The 12,233-nt window shown below is 40.8% G+C and overlaps 1 pseudogene; it reads right to left on the bottom strand.

The window, feature by feature from the left end:
• Positions 1 to 652: 652 nt before the first annotated feature.
• Positions 653 to 797, bottom strand: LOC123325032 (annotated as a pseudogene).
• Positions 798 to 12,233: the final 11,436 nt, after the last annotated feature.

Here is a 12,233-nt window from a genome sequence, read left to right as displayed (position 1 = left end):
AAGCCATAGAATATCGATTACTGCTCTGCTCACCTAGATAAAGCAGTACAAGTGGTTCTAACCTTTTATAACATAATACATTACTGAAATTCATAATTATGTAGGGCAAAAAGGACTGAGCATATGAATAAGGAAGCTAAAAGTAATTATAGGTATTTATTAGGCAGAATTCAATAAGCTGATTATTGCAAATGCAAAGCGGAAATTCCCTGTGTCATTAAACAGACCAGCTGATTACTTTTTTAAAGCTTATTTATTTATTTATTTTTATTTGTGTGTCACAGAGAGAGAGAGCGCACACAAGCAGGGGAAGCTGCAGGCAGAGCAGGCAAGTGAGAAGCAGGCTCCCAGATGAGCAAGGAGCTGGATGCAGGACTCGATCCCAGGACCCTGGGATCATGACCTGAGCTGAAGGCAGACGCTTAACTGACTAAGCCACCCAGACGTCCCAGACCATCTGATCATTATAGTGTGCTCCACAAGGGGTCAATTTTCTGTTCTTCTTGCTACATATAGGTTACTAGATTATTGGTTTCTCCCTATCTGTATCAATTTCTTTTTCTTTTCTCTTTCTTTCTTTCTTTCTTTCTTTCTTTCTTCTCCCTTCTCTCTCTCTCTCGCTCTCTTTTTTTTTTTGGTGTCTTGGCACAGGGAAGGGAGACAACTAATGCAGTCCCCTGCTACCACAAATTATGCAGTCAAGTTTCCCACATTTGGGGAAATCACAGGGGTCAGCATATCCAGAGTGCAATGGATAAGCCTTGCCCTGGGAAACCACTCCCCTGCCAGCTAAGTATCCCCGTCTTTTTTTTTTTCCCCCAGATAATCCCAATTGAATCAACAGAAAGACTATAGATCTAATAAGAGATTTCACAAAAATGCCAGATACAAGATCCATTTACAAAAATCAGTAATGTTCCTCTGCATCAGCAATAGCTAACTAAAAATGTAACATTCTATGATGCTGTTCCTAATAACAATCAAAATTATAAACTATGAATTTAACTGAATAAACAATGTATATGATCTCTATGGAGAAAAAGTTTTAAATTTATTAAGGGCATAAAGGTCTTAAATAAATGGAGTGCTATACCATGCTCATGGAATGGATGGCAACAGGGTAAAATGTCACTTCTCTGAAACTAATCTGTAAATTCGATTCAATCCCAATGAAAATTCTATTAGGACTTAAAAAAAATGAATTCAACACACTTATTCTGCCATGTATAAGAAGACTAAATATGTTATGAAAAATTGAAGAGATTTTGAAAAAGGGTTGGGGGGGCTCACTGCACGTATCAGACAACTGATATGTGCAGGTGGAGAAAGGATTGATAAAACATTTAACAGATGGTAATAGGAAAGTGTCATTTTTATGGAGAAAAGTAATGCTGGATTCTTAGCTTATACCAGTGTTTCTCAACCCTTTTTTCATTATCGTATAGTTAAACTTTTTTAGACTTTTCCCCCTAATTTTCTACCTCTTCCAATGAAATTTTAATACCACAAATATTTTATATATCTATATCTGTTTATATCCCATGGGAGGGTGAAATTTAGTTGGATTAAGTCCTAAATGGACAGTGTAAATCTGAAAAGTTAATGGTAAGAGAAAAAAGAGAAACATAGATTATTTTCCTGGCTTTGGGGTGTGGGAGAACTTAAACCAACCACAAACTCTAAGATAAAAAAGAAATGGATAGAAAAGACAGTAAAATTGAAGACTTTGCTTCATTGAAAGATATAATAGGGAAAGTTCATATACAGATCACGGATTGGAAAAGGATATTTGAAATAACTAAAGTCAATAAGGGATAAATACCTACAGTAAACAAGACATCTTGTTAATTACAAGAAAATGGTAAACCCAGAACGCCTAGGTGGCTCAGTTGGTTAAGCGTCTGCTTTCGGCTCAGGTCATGATCTCAGGGTCCTGGGACTGAGTCCCGCGTTGTGCTCCTTGCTCAGTGGGGAGCCTGCTTCTCCCTCTGCCTGCCACTCGCCCTGCTTGTGCTCTCTCTCTCTGACAAATAAATACATAAAATCTTTTTTTTAAAAAAGGGGAGACACTAATAACTAACATATGAAGTGATATTCATTTCAATTTCAAAAATAATCAGAAAATAGAGGTTAAGATCATTGAAGGAGAAGTCATGGAACCAAAAAGCTATTGTAGTAAAGGATCATCAATACACTGATTTCTTCAGAAATCTCCAGAAAATGAGAGGGAATAACGTGAGGTTTGTAAATGATTGCAACAAGAAAGAGTTATCTGATATTATAAGCTTCATAAAGGGGGTGTTTAAGAAAGAAAGAGAGAATTGCATAGAAGGAGGTTTGGGAGACAATCTCCAAGGGTCTCTTGAATTTTGCATATCTTGTGAGCAGACTACCTTTGTTCTGGACTATCTTTTCAAGGATGTTCTTATTGTGAACAGTTTTGGAAGATAGGTAACAAAGGGCATTGTTTACTGTCCATTATAATAAAAATAATGTCTCCCTATATGGCAAAGATCAGGAAGGCTTATTATCCATTTTAAAAGATTTGTGTTCCCTAAGCTCATGGTTCCTCTCCTGTAATGCATCCCCATGTGTGCAGGTATTACCTGACCCTCTTTGTGTCAGCCTACAGGAATTGGTCTTTGGGAAACTGGTACAAAAAAAACCTGGCAATACCCTGGCAGTTGCTATTGCTGTGAATAATAACTGTCCTTTGTCCCTGACCTGGGAGTCTCATGTCTTCTGCCAACATCCATGAAACTGTGCCCAGGTAACTTTTAGCTTGCAAGTAAGGGAGAATCTCAGTCCCTTACAATTCTTGACATGAACATTCTTAGGCACCTCCAAGCCCAGTGGAGAAAGGTATGTAGGCCAGAGGAAAAAACCTCACGGGTATGTGGGATTAGCTCTGTTGGTCAATCTACAGGTAGACTGGAGTGAGTGTAGTGAGGTAAGGTGGCGGCGGGCGGGGGTGGGGGGAGATCTTTTCAAATGCACAGGGCTCAGGGAACTCGTCTTTATTACTGGAGCACAGGGTGCTGTCTTCCTTTGGGTATATTCAGGACATATTCACTATTGACAATGAAGCTGTAAAGGTCAGGAGAATGGGGGTCTTATCTAAATCATGTGGAACTCTGGGTTCTCTCTATTTAGTTCTTTCACATAATTACTTTATATAATTTGGAATTTACAAATTACAAATACACAAAATAATACTATATATTTTACAAGGATATAGACATATTTAAGGACATATATTGTTTATACTTTAGGATGGGTCCTTATGTTGGAGAGGGGAATGAGGGTGGGAATCAAGGATTAAAGAGGAAAATCAAACAAAACCAAATAAGACTGAGCCCTTGGCCAGGCTGATGATAGCAGTATGCCATGACTAAATAAGTTCTCTCCACCTCAGGTTCAAATCCAAAACTAACAGGGTATAAATTTGATCACATTCCAGCAAGCAACTTGGAATGGTCTGAAACATGTGAACCCTAATTCCGACTTCAATTTGAATTGTTTTCATTCTTTTTTTTAAAAATTTTTCAGCTCTGTTGCCTTTTTATGATGTTACCTAAAATGCCCTAGGCCTTTGACTTTCTGCTCTCTCTAAAGGATTTTCTATCAAACATGTCCCTCAGTTTCACGAATGTTTATTACCTCAGGATTGGATCCTTCTGGTCCTTCAGGGACCAACCACTCTGCCCCAGCCTTTATAGCTGGCACTGTGGCCAGGCTGTAGAGGACCTACAAGTGGAACCACTCAGTACATGGAAAGTATCTTGGGTAAGCAGGGCTCTCAGGATTGGTTGGGGATACAAACGTCTCTTAGGGATATTGTGAGCAAGTTTTTCTGGAACAAGGCAATGGTGGCGGTGGGTGATGGGAAATAATTGAAGTGTGTGTGATAGAGGATTAAGGAGTGAGGGGAGGAGCATAAAATAATGAGAAAGAGTGAAAGAGGTGACTATGACAAAAACTAAAGTTCGTTTCTCATTACAATTGGTCAGAGTTCAGCATGCGATCTGTGAGTTTCAGAGTAAGCATGCTGAGAGTAGGAAGGCAGCCATACTTGAATGACCTGAGGGCAACAGAAGGATAGGAACTAGAACATTTGACTTCCACCCTTTTGGAGTTGGACCAACGGATATTTATGTGGTAGACAAATAGGCCGTAGAAATGCATGCTAAGAGGGGAGGTTTTTCTCTCACTTCACAATTAAAAGGTTTAAATTTTAGAAATTTGATAGCTTATAAAATAGATCCTGACAATTTCACATACCAGCTACTGCCTTAATATGGTTATTTTTTTTTTAAGATTTTATTTATTTATTTAAGAGAGAGCACAAGTCGGGGGAATAGAGGGAAAGGGAGAAAGAATCTCAAGCAGACTCTGCTGAGTGTGGAGCCCTACACGGGGCTTGATCTCACGACCCTGGATCTCAACGAGCTGAAACAAAGAGTTGGACACTTAACCAACCTTGCCACCCAGGCGCTCCCGTATAATTATTTAGATACTAAATTTCTTATTTTGTACCAAGAGCATTTGTAAGGTATGACAAATAAGAACACTGGCCGGTTCCATGGAATAAATATATTAATGTATACCACACACCGAAGTGGTTATTCAGTGATCTGAATGAGATAGCAGTTTATTTTTCCCTCATATAATACATAGTTTAGGGGTGAGCAGTCCAGGGCTGTTATGATAACTGAGTTGTCAGGTCCCAGAATCCTTTTAGCTATTTTTTCTACCATGTGTAGAGGAGGGCCTTTGTCTTTAAGGGTGGAGGCGGTTCATCACTATATCCCTCATCCAAATGGTAAGATGCAGGATGTGGAAGAAGGAAGATATTCTCGTTCTCTTTCCTGGCACAAACCGGGAGGGACAGTCCACACTTGGCTCACAACACAACGGCCAAAACTTTATCACAAGACCGCATCTAGCTACAAGAGAATCTGGGAAATGTATTTACTGGATTGTTTCATGCCTACCTAAGATTATTTTACTCTTGAAGAAGAGGGAAATAGTGTTTGGTGATAACTACCAGTTTTAGCCATGGTGTAGGACATTCACAGAAAATTTTGATCTGAGTTTTTTTGGGGGGCAGAGCTTACTCTGACAATGATGAGGCTATAAAGAGTTCAGTTCCAATAATTCCAATGTCTGGGCACCTGGGTGGCTCAGATGCTTAAGCGTCTGCCTTCGGCTGAGGTCATGATCTCAGGGACCTGGGATCGAGTCCCGCATTGGGCTCCTTGCTTAGCAGGGAGCCTGCTTCTCCCTCTGCCTGCCACTCCCCCTGTTTGTACTCTCTGTCTCTTTCTGGCAAATAAATAAATAAAATCTTAAAAAAAAAAAAGAAGAAGAAAGATAATTCAAATGTCTGATACAATCCCTGTCCCTGTAAGTTCCATGAAGAGCTTATAGCTTCACCAAGAGGGACAGGAATATAAACCAATTATTTCAATATAAAATACACAAAATACAATAGAAGACAAACATAGAATTGATCCAGATATAAACTCTTAGAAGATGCTCTCACTGAACAGCAAAGATGAACCAAGTCTCTCAAAAGAATAAACATATAAAGAGCTACAGAAATTAAATGTCAAAACAATTTTTCAACAATACTCCATAACTAATAACTAGTTTAATTTCTTCAGTGGAGTGCTAAAATCATTAGTAGTCCTGGCAGTGTTCTCAGTGACATCTTCAGTGGGTCAGCAGCACCCCAAAAGCAAGCAGCACATTCCAGTTTTTTACTCCTGGTGCCAAAGCACGTCAGGAGCTAGGCCTGAGCAACATGGATCTCCATCTGTCCTTCGAAAGAAAAACACTTAAGAGTCTGTTCGCCTGGATATTCCCTGCGAAGTAAAACCGCACTTAGGAAAAGAAGCATCTGTCCCCCTGGTTTCACTGGGTCTTGCTCCCACCTGCTAATACAAGATCTCAGTGTTTTGTAAGGGGTCCTCTCAAATGAAGGTCCCCAGGGTGTCTCTCCGAACAACGCTGGTCAGTTAACCTACAGAAACAGCCATTTTCTTTCTATCCTCTCACTTCCACTGAGCATGTCAAGCTCCTTCTCTAGATGGAACCCGTCTGTGAGACCCTGCCCTCACTTCCACTGCTGGGCAGTACAGATTCCTCACACTTGATGCTTCTAACAGAGTGAAGCCCTGTAGGTGCCAATGATGTGTGGACATTGTCTCTCCTTTTAAAGAGGGCCAGTACAGTTCTGCTGTCTCACCAAATTTCTGTGAACAAATAGTTTTTACTCAGAGGTTTTCTCTACTAGCCATTCCCACATCCTAGGTGGAATGCGAGTCTTGGGTGCCTGATCCGATGGGCAAGACTGGGTTGAGGACACTGTGTGGTACTCGGAATTGCCCCTCCCCTCCTACAGCTGTGATGTCTATTCTCTTTTCTCTGGGAATGATTCTCTCCAGAGGGCTCCTCCTCTTGCAAATTCTTGAAGCCCCATCCTTGTTGCTCACCTGAAGAGCCTTGAAATGTCTGAATTCCACTTGAGTTCAAAGCGGGACACCTCCCAACAGCAAGTTTTGCACAGATTATACTCCCTATTTCCTGACATTGACTGTGAGACACGACTCCTCCCCCCTCCCCCGCCCCCAATGTAGCTGTAAATAGCAAATTTCACTGGAAACCCTGAAGCCCATCTCTTTGCTGTTTGGGCACAGAACAATCATCTAGAGATGTGCAATAAAGATTTAAATACTCAGTGCAATAAAGATTTAAGAAAGAGCTCCTGATGTGTTTTCCTTTTGCCAAATGTCATTTTGCAAAAAAGGAGGACGGTGCCTCTTGGCAGGAAGGGGAAATTTAGAGCCTCTCCTGTATTAGGTGAGAAGAAAAAAAGAAGCAAAGCTTACACCATTGGGTGAGAAAGTCCAAGCACAGTAAGAGGAAACAAACAGTTCACTTAGGTGACACAACAAAAGCCAGGAGGCAAGAAACCGGCGGGATTTCAAAAACCCTTCTTTTTCATGCTAATTGTCCCTTTGGATGAGTGGTGCTGACCTAGGCAGCTCTCGAAGAGATGATTACCTGTTGCCTTTTTTTCTTTCTCTCTCTCTCTCTTTCTTTCTCTCTCTCCCTTCCTTCCTTTCTTTTCCTTCCTTCCTTCCTTTTTCTTTTCTTTTTTTTTTTTTTAAGATTTTATTTATTTATTTGAGAGAGAGAGAGAATGAGAGACAGAGAGCATGAGAGGGAGGAGGGTCAGAGGGAGAAGCAGACTCCCTGCCCAGCAGGGAGCCCGATGCGGGACTCGATCCCAGGACTCCAAGATCATGACCCGAGCCAAAGGCAGTCGCTTAAGCAACTGAGCCACCCAGGCGGCCCCTTCCTTCCTTTTTCTTTCTTTCTCTCTCTCTCTCTTTCTTTCTTTCACCTCCACACCCAAAGTGAGGCTTGAACTCATGACCCTGAGATCAAGAGTCACATGCTCCACCGACTGAGCCAGCCAGGCCCTTTTTGTCTTTAATTCTAGCCAAAGCTGTTGGTATCTGGCCCTTGACAGCAGCTTGCCCTGTTATCCCTGATACTAATCTGAGTGATGCCAAGCTAGAGTAAATCCATATTGGTTTAACAACGTGGATTCATGACTTTTACCAGCGGCATAGTTCATGCTGGCAAATAATTATTGCTTCACTTGTTAGGTGATTTTAGAAGTGAGTTATTCAGAAAGCATCAGCTAACTCCCAGGGGGAGCCTATTAACGTTGTGCTGAATCGCAAACAGTGACTATGCAATCAGCTGTGAGGTTTTAGAGCCCGACTTCTCTGGGCATTTAACCACTTACACTTCTGCCGCCCATTTTTTCCCAGGAGATACTGCACGCTTCATTTAGTTGGTCAGGACAACAATGACCCTTAGCTGGAAAGGAAATAATGATTTAATAGTTTGTCTTATTCCTAGTGAGGGAGAAAAACATTGTTGTAGTGAATCCAGCATTTGGAGCTGAATACGTAATTCCCATCATGGCAACAAAGAGCAGTAAAAGCAATTCTACCTGTTCTGAGGACGTGCTTTCCTTCCACCCCCACCCCCCAGCCCCCTTGAGGATTATTCTGAGGATTATAAAAGACCGTACTGGATGCTTTGTAAGATGGGGGAATCTGAATCCTTTCAATAAGGGAGAAGAGATAATGGTCTCTGAATTTCATCAACAATTATATTCCTCAGATAGAATTAGAACTGCTTCTTACATAGAAAAATGTTTATCAAATGGAAATTTTATTACCTGAGTATTGAATTCAATGATACCAGGGGCATTCTTTTGTAGACAAAGGTCCTGCCTAGGTTTAATTTCTATCTTTTTACTAACTTAAGTGCATTGAATAACACCTCTGAAGTACTGTTCAATTTTTTTGGTGGGTGGGGTAGTTTTGTTTGTTTTTTTTTTTAAAGCCAGTTGAACATTTCTTTCGGAGCATCCGTTCTTTTATATACTCTTTCCCTTTTTACCTACTAGTAAGCGGAGACTTACTAGTCCGTCCTCAGAGGGAGCGTGGCTGGTGCAGACATGTGGGGGTGAGCTTCATAAAGAAGGCTCCTCCCCTGGACTCTTCTCTTTCCTGAGGTTGACACTGCTGCCTCTGACATTTTTCATCACAGTCTGAAAAGCAGTGATTTTTTGGCACATTAAAACTGGACTGGTGAATGTAAGTCACTTTTGGAGAATGTGCTTCCGAGACGCAAGTGCACTGCCTGCCTCACCTTCTGATGTCTTCTGCTTCCTTCCCTCCTTCCTGCAGGCAAGCAAACCCAGATGTTCATCATCTGTCCTTGTCTAGCATCGGTTTAGTGACTAGGTGGCTGGTACGATTCACTCTGATTTGGGTTTTGCTTTGTTTTGATAACATAATTTTTCCCTAAGTATTTGGAACTATTTTGAATTGCTGGGGAGAGGGGAATGAGTGCTCAAAAAGATCAATACTTAGTGTACATGCTGTGGATAAAATTATATCTGGATTAACAGAACACTTCAATTTGTGTTCAACTAATAAATTTCAGCTGTCATATTTGAAATCCCCTTCTTTCATGCCTCTCCTTACTTTTCTTGGTACTTTTCTTGGCTCACCTAAGCAAACAGGAGATTTACTCTTATTGAATCTTATTATGTCCATATCCAGGGTTTTTCAAAATTCTCTCCAAGGAGCTTGAAATCCAGTCATTTGCGCCATCCCTAGGCCTTTGTTGGCCCTGGAAACTTTTTTGTTTCCCTACGTGGACTTCTTTCTCGTTCTCCATTTTCTTCTGCTTCCTTTCCCCCTTTGGTTCGGCCCTCTCCCCTGTACTCTACTCTGAAGAGTGTAGAGTATCACTAATTCCACTGGTTGGTACCTTTGCTCTCCTCCTAGATGCACTACTGACCGAGATCGAATTCCTCTAGGTTGGTGGGACTTTTTGGCCATCTTGGGCAGGTGGGGCTGCACATTGCTTCAACATGGAGCCCTGTGATTTGGATAGGAAATAATGGGAGTCCAAGCTGTATTCCCCAAAACCAGATCAAGTATTCTTATCAGAAAACGAGTCTTCTATCTCTGTAGTTTGCTTGGGGAAAGTATAGTTTTCAAAAATTTAAAACCATGTCTCTCATACATAGAATGGGCTTGTGTCAGAGATTTGTTCAATCATTAGTAAAGGAAATAGTAAAATGCAAAAGATGATTCAAAAACCATTTAAGTAAATGGGTATTTAAAGACATTAGAAAAAAAGAATATTAGAATAAGATTGTTAGGTTAGATATAAAACTGGTTAATATCCTACAAGGCAATAAAACTGTAAGTTTGGGATAATTCTTCCACTAGACAGAAACCGTTTACATCTGTCTCAGGAGGAAAAAATCTGTAAGACGTGACTTCACAAAATCTGGGTTTTTAAAATCAGTGCTAGATGGTGAGTCAAGGATTAGATACTTAAATCATCCTTGCGTGGCTTTGTTAAAAATGTTCTTTTGTTTTTGTTTTTAAGATTTTATTTATTTATTCGACAGAGAGACACAGCGAGAGAGGGAACACAAGCAGGGGGAGCGGGAGAGAGAGAAGCAGGCTTCCCACTGAGCAGGGAGCCCGACGCGGGGCTCGATCCCAGGACCCTGGGATCATGACCTGAGCCGAAGGCAGACGCTTAACCGACTGAGCCACCCCGGCCCCCCTCTTAAAATGTTTAATATTGAAAGAACATGCTCCTTTTCCTTTGCCTTATTTCTAAGTTTTGGATATTTTTTTCTTAACACCTCTTTCCTTCATTTTAAAGTGGCCCAGGTGCAGGGATTAAACCGTGCCACTCAGCTGTGCCACTCACCTCCATATGGTAACTATTTTTCAACATATCTGCTCTAAAGCTGTGCTGACCTACTTCATGAAGTGGTCCATTATGGCCAAGGTATTGTTGAAGTATGGTGGGGAATGCAAGAATGACACAGAAGTGATCCCTTTGTCATATCAATATTTTACCTTTAAAATTTGGTTGTAAAGGAGCCACTCTTGAAGATTACGCTCCAGCAGAACACCCGTTACCTCTGCATTTGGTCTGGTAGATAGGTGAGAGAAGTGTACAGCTATTTATTCAATAAAAGAGCATGAGCACGTTTCAAGTGTCTACATACTATAGTGGTTAGAGAAATGGATCATTTCTAGTTGTGGTAATTCAGAGAAGCTTTTGCTGATAGAGAAAGAAAGAGAAGAAGGAAGGAAGGAAGGATGGAAGGAAGGAAGGGAGGGAGGAAGGGGACTCCCTGCCCTCTGCAGTGAACTCTACTGTAGGTGCTTGGGCGTGGAGGAAGAAGGCAGGGCAAAATGGTGCTGGAACTTTAGAGCCAAAACGTGTACATGACAGAGGTGAAGTCTGGTCCCAGAACTGGAAGTGCCTGCAAGGAGCTGTTATTTGGTACCACAGTGTTTCCAGAAAAAGCCTTTGCCAAGTCTGTGCTAGAAGAGGGCTCCTCTCTGTGAGGCTCTGCAGGACGCCAGGATTTGGGATTGGCCTGGCCACAAATAAAACGGTAAAGCAAAGAGAGTTGTTGTGATACTCTGGTTTTCACAGCACAACATAGAGGGTACGTATAGGATCTTTGGAGCCCGACAGTCCGAGTTCAAATTCTAATTCCTTTATTAAGGATTTGGAGCCAGAATATCCAGATTAAAATCCTGGTTTAGCTACTTATTATTAACCCTGTGACCTTACTTAAGCAAGTTCCTTAACTTCTCTGTGCCTCTTCATGTGTCCATCATAAAATGGTGATAATCAGTGACTCTCTCATTGCCTTGTTTGTGAGAATTAAATGAGTTAATATATGTAAGGTGCTTAGAAGATGCCGGGCATGAAGTAAGTGGTAAGTAAATGTTTGGCCTTTCCTTTCCACCAGCTTAACTTAAATACCTTGTGTAGGAGGCAGAAACCATGTACAGTTAGCTGAAGCAAAAACCAAAAAAGGTGGTAGGGTTTATTATAAGACTATAGGGATGACTTATGAAAACCTAAGGACAAGAATGAAGATGGGCCTCTGATGAAGACATAGGAACTGAGATGCCATCATATTTTTATCCAGTGCCTTAAAAAACCTCTAAGATTTTGCCCTTCACTCCCCAGTTTTTAATCAGTAATTGACTTATAAGTGTGATCCAATATGATCCAATAACATTTTTTCATTTGGATCACCAAATGTCTGAGCACTACTCATTGAATATCTTGTCCTTTTCCCACTGACCTACAATATCACCCATGTACTATGTCAGGAACATTACATATGTGGGTTCTACTTCTAGGTTCTTCATCTTATTTATTTGTTGTCTATTCCTGTATCAGTATCATATTCTCTTAATGAATGGTTTTATAATAATCTTGATATCTGATATAACAAAATTTCCCCAGTTTGTTGTTCTTTTTTCAGGAGCGTCTTAGCAATTCTTGGGTCTTTTCTCTTTGGGATAGTTTAAAAATATAGGTGTAGATTCTTTAAACACTTCCCACTGAGAGGTGAGATCTATGTTTCTTCCCCTTGTCACAGGCATCACTTCCGTTTACTCTATTGGTTGAAGCAGTGACAAGCCTATCCATATAATGTGTGATCCTGGACTAGAAAAGTACATTAGTGACGCAATTAGTAAAAACTGAATAAAGTCTGTGAGTTATATCAGTATTAATGTCCTGGTTTTAGTTATTGTAGTATGATTATGTAAAATGTTAACATTTGGGGAGAACCTTAA

This window comes from Neomonachus schauinslandi, chromosome 5, assembly GCF_002201575.2.
Source record: "Neomonachus schauinslandi chromosome 5, ASM220157v2, whole genome shotgun sequence".
In the NCBI taxonomy this organism is placed as follows: Eukaryota; Metazoa; Chordata; class Mammalia; order Carnivora; family Phocidae; genus Neomonachus; species Neomonachus schauinslandi.
Note: the sequence above shows the minus strand (reverse complement) of the source record. Positions and strands in the feature narration are given on the sequence as shown.